This window comes from Eucalyptus grandis, chromosome 7 (genome assembly GCF_016545825.1).
Source record: "Eucalyptus grandis isolate ANBG69807.140 chromosome 7, ASM1654582v1, whole genome shotgun sequence".
In the NCBI taxonomy this organism is placed as follows: domain Eukaryota; kingdom Viridiplantae; phylum Streptophyta; class Magnoliopsida; order Myrtales; family Myrtaceae; genus Eucalyptus; species Eucalyptus grandis.
In genome coordinates, this window is record NC_052618.1 from 36,657,766 (window position 1) to 36,667,500 (window position 9,735).

The following is a 9,735-nucleotide window of genomic DNA, read 5'->3' on the forward strand; positions in this document are numbered from 1 at the left end:
AAAAACCGAAGATCTTTTCAAGCGAAGGAGAACATCATCAACATTTTTGGTCTCCATAAAAAATAACAGGTCAGGCTTTTCCTTAGCCAAAAGGGCTTTTAGAGATAGGACTGTTAGGGGATTGCCCAAACCCTGACAGTTCCAACTTATGATTTTCATCGTTGATTTGGTGACTGTTTAGGGCCAGCCACCGTCGCCCGCATAACATCTTCAGAGGCCTCCATAATGGGTGTGTCTAACAAGCAAGAGTCATCATAAAGTCCGGTATGCTCTCCTGGTAAGGCATAGGGAGTATAACGCCTGGGTTTCTTTGCAGGACTTATCTTACTTATCGGTCGAATACTGTTACCTTTTTTAGCCTGATGAGTTGATGTTGGCCATTACACTCCTTTCAGTTTCTCTATAGCTGGAATTAGAGCGGTGGTGAAGGTGTGGTGCACAGGGGGAGTGATGCTGGAGGAATCATTTCTGGTCTGTGGTTCTATTGGAGTAGATTCCTGTGGAGAGGAGTGTGTAACAGGAATGGGCGGTAGAAGAAGTGGAAGAGAATGAACTGCCATGGGAGGAGTTTCAGGTATGGTGTCTTCATTCTCCTCCTCCATAATTGATTGGCCATAGTAACACTGCTAGTAAGGGCTGTATTTCTGAACTTTTGCTTTTAACCATGGACCATAAGGAGTTTTGTCAGCATCTGTGGTCATTTTTTCCTCAAAAGGAATGAAGGGGCAAGAATCAGTGTAATGACCCAGTCGTCCACAAGAATAACAATAGTGAGGTAACCTTTCGTACCGAAAATCCAACCACAGAGTTTGATGTTGAAGTTTAATTAGGCGACCTACCTTCAATGGTGTAGATAAATCCAACTCAACTCGAGCACGGCAAGCTTTCAGTGCGGAACCAGTGGCGAACTCGATTTAACTTGCAAAACAGAGCCAACCGTACTAATGTACGTGCGGATCATATCGTCGCACAAAGATTCCAAAGGTAACCCAATTATCTGAACCCAAAATGCACATGTAGAAAAGTCATAGCAGTGTAGAGGGGTGTTGGCAACCCATGGTTTAAAATTTATAAGATGTCCTGAGAATTGCCAAGGTCCAGTGTCGAGAATTCGCTGTTTTTCAGCTTGAGACTTGAATTTTGCTAAATACAGTCCTGCTTCTTTCTGTATGATTTCTGCATGGTCCAACCTCCATGCCCGCTTCAAGACTGACTGAAAGGCCGGGAAATTAAAGGAAGGGTTGGAGGGGACTTTACCTTTTAACAGAAGCTTGCATTCCTCGACAAAGACCAGTGTGGGGTTCAACGCGCAACTCTGCAATTTCTTTTCTGTACTTAATCGGCCAAGTTTTTGACAAAGTGTAGCGATCCGAGATGCATCCGGGTCATCGTCAAGGGCCATCGATGAAATGGTGGAACGGTTCAACGGAGGAAAGTCGGTATCATCAATATTATCGACATGCAGATGGAGAAAAGGGAAAACCCAGAGGAAAAGAAGACCACTGCCAAGAAAGATGAAGAGGAAGTATAACTTGGTTAACGATTTAGGCCTGTGTAAGACATAAAAGAAGAAAAGGATAAAGGAGAGCCATCCGCATGGCAAAAGAAATCAACAGGAGGAAATGGTGGAACGGTTCAACGGAGGAAAGTCGGTATCATCAATATTATCGACATGCAGATGGAGAAAAGGGAAAACCCAGAGGAAAAAGAAGACCACTGCCAAGAAAGATGAAGAGGAAGTATAACTGGGTTAACGATTTAGGCCTGTGTAAGACATAAAAGAAGAAAAGGATGAAGGAGAGCCATCCGCATGGCAAAAGAAATCAACAGAAGACTGCTGAAGAGGAGAAACGAAGACGAACTCTATCCAGTTGATAGAGAGGAACTCGACAAGACGAGAAACATCAAATCAAGTCAATCACATTTTGAAAGGTGTCTTTTGGATGCTAAAAGTCATCATTCTGAAGATCATCAAATCAAATTATAATAATTAATCACATTAATCGTCGACTCATCGTTCGAATCTATCATTTAACCCCACCAATCATCAAATAGCTCATTCAATCATTAATCAAGTCATGAACATGAGAGTATATGATTTATGCTTATTATACAGCAAATTATTTTAATCATAACTATATAACTATGATAATTAACTATAAATAATAGTAAACACAAATCATTCTTTGGCAATGTTGGTTTGCTTCTAACGTCATTTCAAATGCAAGGAATTTGTGGAATATAAAACTTGAAGCTGTTTCTAGCTGCATAAAATGCCTATTCCTTGACCTTCTCAAGTAAGTCTTTTAAAAAAAAATTATTATCTAATTTTGAGTTAGACAGGGAATGAAATGATTTTTTTGAGGACCAAACATACCGATAAATAGTTGGCCTAAAAGAAACATAGCCTTGGGCTTGGGCTTGGGATTGGGCTCTAGAGGAAAGTGTTGTTTCCCCTTTTCCGTCTTTTTTTTTTTTTTTTTGAGGAGGAAAAGAAATTGATCCTTTTACAATAACAAGATAGGGCATCATTATATGTGACCTTAATCTCAACATTTTCGTGTGGATTAAGATGAATATAGAATGGCCCGAGTTGGGCCACGCTTATTGCCCAAGCCCACCCACAATGTAAAGTTTACAAATGGTACGACTGGGATAATTAAAGTTGATGACTAGAATTTCTCATATAAGAGCACCTCATGTGAGAGCTGTGCCCACATTTGCATATCTTTTAAGTTTAGGCGAGTATAGGTGGACCTAGCAAGCTATCCCCGCCCATTAGTCACCTTTACACGCAAGTATCTTATAGTTTGCCAACACTCGACACTCTTTTCGTTATGAATATAGGGATCCACAATTATTATGTGGTGTGTTTTAGAAAGTGCATATTCGACATTTAATAGTATGGTTTCATTGAGAATTTCAAATCTTTTGGATTAAACCTGAACTTTTTATCCACATCAGTTGGCGTAGTTCATAAAAATTAATGTGAATAAAGATCCATCAATGTTAAAAAGAAAATCAACTTGAAAAGTTCCCAGTAAAGATTCCCTCCCGACTAGAAACTGGAGAATTATAACGACAGACTCTTTTCCACATAGGCCAGCACTATTAATCAAACACCAATGAACTCATGAAGGATAAAAATGAAAATCTTATATTAGAAGTTTTCCTATTCTACTATAGACTTCCATATTGATAATTGATTAATTTACTAACAAAACACCATCATAAGCATTGACCTAACCCTAAAGTTAACCAAATATATAGAATTTAGTCTTATAAGTACCTTTGTCGGTATAAAACGCCCCGGTAACCTCGAAACACGAAAGAAGAGGCAACACACTAGCCAAAATGAGGGAAGAAGAGAAAGAAAGAGAAGGCTAGGTGGCGACTATGAAATGTGCAAAAGTAGGCCGTCACATGTAGATTAAGGAGCAAATCTCACTAACCTATCGTGATTGCCTCATAACTTCATTTAAACTACAATAAGTCTAATGTATATATATAAAAGCTTCTCTTCTTCAATGAAAAATAACACAAGTGATGATTATCAATTCATGAATAATTATTGCATTCCCTTTGCCTTTTAGGTTATGCATTATGGATCCATAAGTCTACCACTTAGTCACCTTTCTAATCTATTTCCCAATATAGAATTGCTAGGCAGAGCTGAAAAGTTTTGAAATGCTCAGGAGAATTCTTAATTAAGGCTCTGTTTAATTTGCATAAAATGAATCGTTTGAAAATATTTTCCCAAAACTAATTATTTGTACTACTTACAAAAATGAATGGACGAAAATATTTTCATTGTCTACGAAGATGTTTAGTAATAAATTATTGTCGATAATAAAATTATTAACTAACTATTTTAAACAATACAAATAATTAATTTTAAAGAAAATAATTTTCAAAAGGTTCATTTTCCTTAAACAAACATAGCCTACTTGTTCGTTTTTCATCCGATTTCATGTATTTTAGTAGTAAAAAGAACATAGACAGAGGGAAAGAGAAAAAGAAGGGCGAAGATCGAAACTAAACTCTAGTCCCCGTAGAATTGCTGGGGTAGAACTGAAAAAGTTTTGAAAGCTCAGGGTTGAACTGAAATTACTTCAAAGTTCGGTGAGCAATGGGCAAAAGCAGTTGGCGTCGTTGAAAAGAGGCGGTGACAGTTCGAGCAAAATGCAAGTCCCTCTCCAAACTAAGCAACGAGAATCAACTACTCGGTTACTCTCATCAGTCACTTCGTCTTCTTCCAGGTCCTTCTCTATCCTTTCACAAGTTCTTGCTGCAAGTTCTTGGTTCAATGGCTATCATACAAGATCATCATGCATTGTTTCATGCATTGTTTCATTCTTTCAGTTCCATTCGATTGCAGAAAGTGGTTTTCGCAGTAGAATCATGGCGGCCCCGGATCTAAATGCTCCGCCGGTGGAAGGCAACAGAAATCTTGAGGATCAAGTTGACAAGGTGAGGCACATGTTTGTTCATATTTCGAATTGATCTCTCGCACTGCATCACATCAAGATCGCCAAGTTTCTTCGAATCGAAAAGGGTCTTTAATCGCATCCCTATCTCCTTTTCCGTAGGTCCACAGGTTGATAGAGATGTGCATTCGGCGGTACATGGAGCGTGGGGAAACAGTCACTGCGTTAGAAACTCATTATGGGATCGACCCTGCGCTCACGCGTGTCGGTGAGAGATCATCTCTTTTGGTCTGATCAATGATCAATGCTACGAACTAGTCCAGTTGATTATTCTGAATGATTCGGTCCTGTTTACCCGCCGTTTCTTGGATGGGTTATATCTTGATACGAAGCTTCTGAACCTGTCGTTCGAATTCCAGTTTGGGACAGATTGGTCACATGTAATTGGGATTTTTTCCAAGAATACTTCCTGAGGCTAGTGGTGAAACGACAGATCGTCAGGTTCAATCAATTGCTCGAGCAACAGCATCGAGCCATGAGCAATCTTCCGGTGCCTGGTAAAGCTCTCAGAAGACTTCATTTATATAGAACTTCGCCTGCAAATGCATTAGCTTCCATCCTTCATGGCATATGGGTTCACGTATACTTTGGTCAACTTTCCGAACAAGAGAAAATGCCCTTCCAACTCGTTTCTCACGCTAAATCCGAAATTTAGTTGTGCTCTCAAGATGACTGTAAAAACTTGGGCCTTGTCTAGTGCTCTTCTAAGCATGGCCATCTGCTTATGATTGTTTGCTTCTCAAAGACGTTTTGTGTAGACCTCGAAGTTCAGCCTGTGAATTTTGCCTCCTATTGGACGGGTCCGGTTGTCGTACTTTGAGCACTTTGTTATGTGAGGCTTTAATTGTTCTTCCCCTCCTTTCATGGTGCAGTGCAGCAGCAACAACAGACACCGATGGAACTGGATGAGACAGCTCCACAGGCTGATACTCCATTAAGCGGAACGACCAATGAGAATGAGTAAGAAACTCAATTCTTGCGGTGTTTCTGTATCTCGTTTCTCCAAGACAATTTTTTTTGGTTCATCTTCTACAATTTCTTTTACCTTTTTCTCCACTGCGTCGAACACTCTGGTGATTAGCTTAACTATTCATCTCAACCTGAATGCTACTTAACTACTTTATAGGATTCTTAACTCAAATTACCTGCTTGTGCACATTGTTTGACTTTGCAAATTCTCCTATCCGCATTGGTTTAAATACATGCATCGTTCAGGAGTTTGGCTTTGTCAGCTTATGGCATGAGGTGTGGCATAATTTCAGTTGCCTTGTCGAGTCTCGCATCACAGGACATGAATATTCTTTTGATAGGAATTGTATGTTTAGATGATCGTAAATGCTGCCACTGATAAAACACATTGGCAGAAACAACATGATAGTCACCGTGCGCATTCATTTCAAACACTTTGATCTTCAAGTTGGGATGCTGATTTGTGCTCACGCTTGTGGTTGAAAAATGATGATAAGCAGAGCTGAATCTAAAAGCCTACCCCCCAATCCCGTCAGCTTTGTCGGATCAGAAGACGGGTCTGAGCCAAATCTCGTGCTTGGCAGTAGTCTTGCTCAGTCTTCATCGGAAGGACCAGAAATGGGAATAGATGCCGCACCAGATGCTGCACATATGCAGATTTCGCAAGTCCCGAACCTCATTGCAGGTGGCGACCAAGCTGCAAACTTCGGGGGACCTGTTCAATATTCGTCTTTAGCGACTCGAAGCTTACGCCACTTGGATTCAAACCCTGAAGGTATTCATGATATTTGACACTGTTGAGAATGATATCGTGTGTCATCGCTCTTACTTGGTTTGGAGTTTTGATTGGTAAATCTTTCCTGCAAAGGTTTGGCTGGGCATATTACTTGTCTGCATACTTGCACAGACATGTGGTTTTGTTCGTTTGCCGTCAGGGCATTCAACTAATGGCGCATCAGATCTGATAAAAGCTAGTATTACGATATTAATCTATGTATCAATTAGTACATCTCCTAGTACGTACAGACACCACTGCCTTGTACAGAATTGAGACATTCCCAAGTTAGCTTTCGGAAGAGATTTTTCCATTTTGCATTCTATTAAACCGAGATTCATTGGGGGGAGTCCTTGAAAGCCTTCACTTTGTGACTTTCTAGCTTGCACCAGGATGGCCCTTCTTATGCTTTATTTGTTTCCGTGTACTTTAAAAACCACTTGAAGCTACTGAGAAATCCGTGCGAAAATGCTGATTGACTTTGTTGTTCTTCTCGTAGTGGATGAGTTTTTTGGCAGGTCCCGATCAGAAGGACCGCGCTAATTTCGCATCAGGTCAGGGCTCTCCATCTGCGGATCTCTGAGTGAAGGTGGTATCGTGAGTCCCTTATCAATATCAGTATCTGGTGGGTTGTAGGAAAACTCATGCAGAGGGGACAATAGTGAGGACTACGATGCTTGTTTGGAAGAATGCAAGACACTATCTTGTGTCTCATCAATTGGGTGAACAAAACAAATTCTCATTACATTTAGGGATTGAGCTTTTTGTCATTGTGCAAATTTGGGACCTGTTTAGTAGAGAGGATGATTGAATTTCTGGAGATGATCACTTCTATCTTGTCCTTAGATCAAAGTGAAAGACGCGCAACTTTGATTTTCTCTATGTCCGTCAATGTGGTAGCTAAACCAATTTATGATGTTTAGGTTTTTATGCTGGCAGTCGAATTAAATAGTAAAGCGAAACGTATAGTCATGTATTAACTAATATAGCTTCGTGGGAACGGTATGTTTGGACTCGCTGAGATCAAGATATCCACAAAATAATTGAACTTTGTAAAACTAGTTACCAATATCTAGTATCCTGAAAACTGCATGCTCCAGGACAATTCCAAAGGCAAAAGTGGCCATTTTCCACGACGCATACTGCTGAAATTTTGCTAGATCCAGTTTTGGTCTTCAACTTGGTATGTTGACAGTAGGAACCACATCCAGATACATTTAGGGACATGATATTCACATTTTTGGAATTGCAATCTCGGTTCAAGGTAACAAAGGTGTTTTTGGGGAAAAATCTAAAACAGAGATTTGATGCCCGCAGCTGAATGAGATAATTTAAGAAGCATCATCACCAGCAGGCATTGCATGCTAGGAAGCACCAGCACTTTTTGAGGACCTTCATGTTGTATCGAACACTCCAACACATGTTCGACATTTTCTAACACTTGATCAACACGTGTCGAAAAATTTAATATTTGATCAATTTTCTTGATACTCTCCGACACTTGATTATGAATTTTGACATACAAGTTTCCGACACGTGAGATCAATTTAAAAAATTTCAATAAATGAGGGTCAAACTATATGAAAATTAAAATAATAATAATAAAAATAATAAATTGGGAAAGAAGAAAACCTAGTCTTCCTTCTCTTGTGACTCTCACTTCCCATGACACACAATTTACCACTCAAGTTTCTCTTCTCTTCTCTTTTGACACATCTGACACACGAGTCTAGAATGTGAATTGCTTGGTTTTTATTCTCCAACTTTTATAGATTACTGGAATGGAGTTGAATTATCAAAATGAAACAATGAATAATACAAATAAATTATGAATTAATATTTTTAGTGTAAATTCATTCTAGGCTTTTTATTATTATTTATTTATTTGTGAATTTGAATCAAATTAATTTGATTCAAATAATCATTGAAATTTATGTACATATAAAAATATATATTTAATATATAATGTATCTCAATGTGTTGAAATTCTCTATTTTTTTAATAAATTACGTGACAATGTGTCGTGTCGCGTATCGTGTATCGGTGTGGTGCTACTTAGGTATCCCTTTCAATGTTTTTTTTTTATTTGTTTTTATTTGGTTTTCCCCTTTTCTACCAAGCTCCGTTCCTTTTGTGAAGAATGTAATATTTTCTTTAAAATATTTTCTTAAAATTTATTTTCCAAAAAAAAAATGATAATATTTTTTTGGTATTTGACTAAAACCTGAAAATACAAATGCTCAAGCTTTGATCCCTGGCACTCAAACTTGGGTTCACAAAGTTCGTGTGTGGGCCCTTGGCACTTGGGCTTGGGTTCTTGGTTAGAACATTTGTTCTTATTGATTTTTTTCTTTTGAAAAATCAAAATTTCAATTATTCGCTATTTTTCTTCTCCTTTGCCGTTTGCCAACCACAGGTGGGGGACAAGCTTGAGACTCATCCGCCTTGGGAGAGTTCATCTCTTGCTTGTGGCCAATGGCCAATCCCAAATGTTGAGAATCAACGTCGGAGTTTCCGTGCTTAACTGTGGAGTTTTAGGTCTAACCGTTGTTACCAAGTATTATCTTGGAAAATGTTTTTTGATTTTTCAAATAGGAAATGTTGACACCTAAATTTTGGCGACCTGTTTAGTCATTTATTGTATTAAAAAATTAAGGGTTAATTTTATCCTTGCAAAAATATTAATTGCATAACATATAGATTTAGGTGCATTTAATTTGCATTTTTTGCATTTATTTATTGGACCGGTGATGGGTGGGTTCGAATTAGTGGTCTTGAACTTTAACTTGACAGGCCGGACTAAGCTCACGGCGAGCAAATTGGCCAAAAAATTAATGATAAAAATTATTTCATGAAAAATAGGAATTTGAAATTTTTCCGGAAATGATAGATTTTTCGGATAATGCAAATGGAAAAGTAAATATTGCGTTCGGCAAAAGAAATTTTTGTGGATACGGATTTGGAAAAATTTAAAACACTAATCTTGGCCTATAAATAGGTTGTTCGTGTAGGGTTTCAGGGAGGCCACACATTGAATATATGGCCACAATATAGAAAATATACGTGAAGGAGAGGGAACGTGAGGGGAAGGAGGCTGGCTTTCTCTCTGCAATGGCTCGTTGAAGCTTCCTCGCAGCATCTCGGCGCAATCTTTAGCAAATCTCTACCACATTAAACAAGCCTTCGAGCCAGCATTGGAGTTCCACCAGTCGTACGAGTTTCCCAAAGATAGTCAAGCAACCTCCAGGTGAACATCCAGCGAGCCAGCTCCAAGGTGTCCTTGGCAGGTTTTCAGCAAGATTCCCGCCACGACTAGCCTTAGTCGTGCCTCATCAAGCAGCTGCAGGGTTTCTCGAGGGACGTCAATAATCTCAGTCGAGAATTCCATCCTCTGGTCACGTGTTCAAGTTCCAATCGACGCCGATCTCGGAGCCTTACCAAGTTGCTGCCTTGGTCTCTCCATCGCAACGTTTTCTTAAGTCAACGTTTGTCCAGCAACTTCCG

General features: G+C 39.1%; 1 long non-coding RNA gene across 1 annotated transcript; it reads left to right on the forward strand.

The window, feature by feature from the left end:
- On the forward strand, positions 1–967 carry LOC120295411. The gene is made up of 5 exons (XR_005552774.1): positions 1–69; positions 182–277; positions 396–574; positions 677–775; positions 854–967. It is a non-coding gene; the product is annotated as an uncharacterized LOC120295411 (long non-coding RNA).
- Positions 968–9,735: the final 8,768 nt, after the last annotated feature.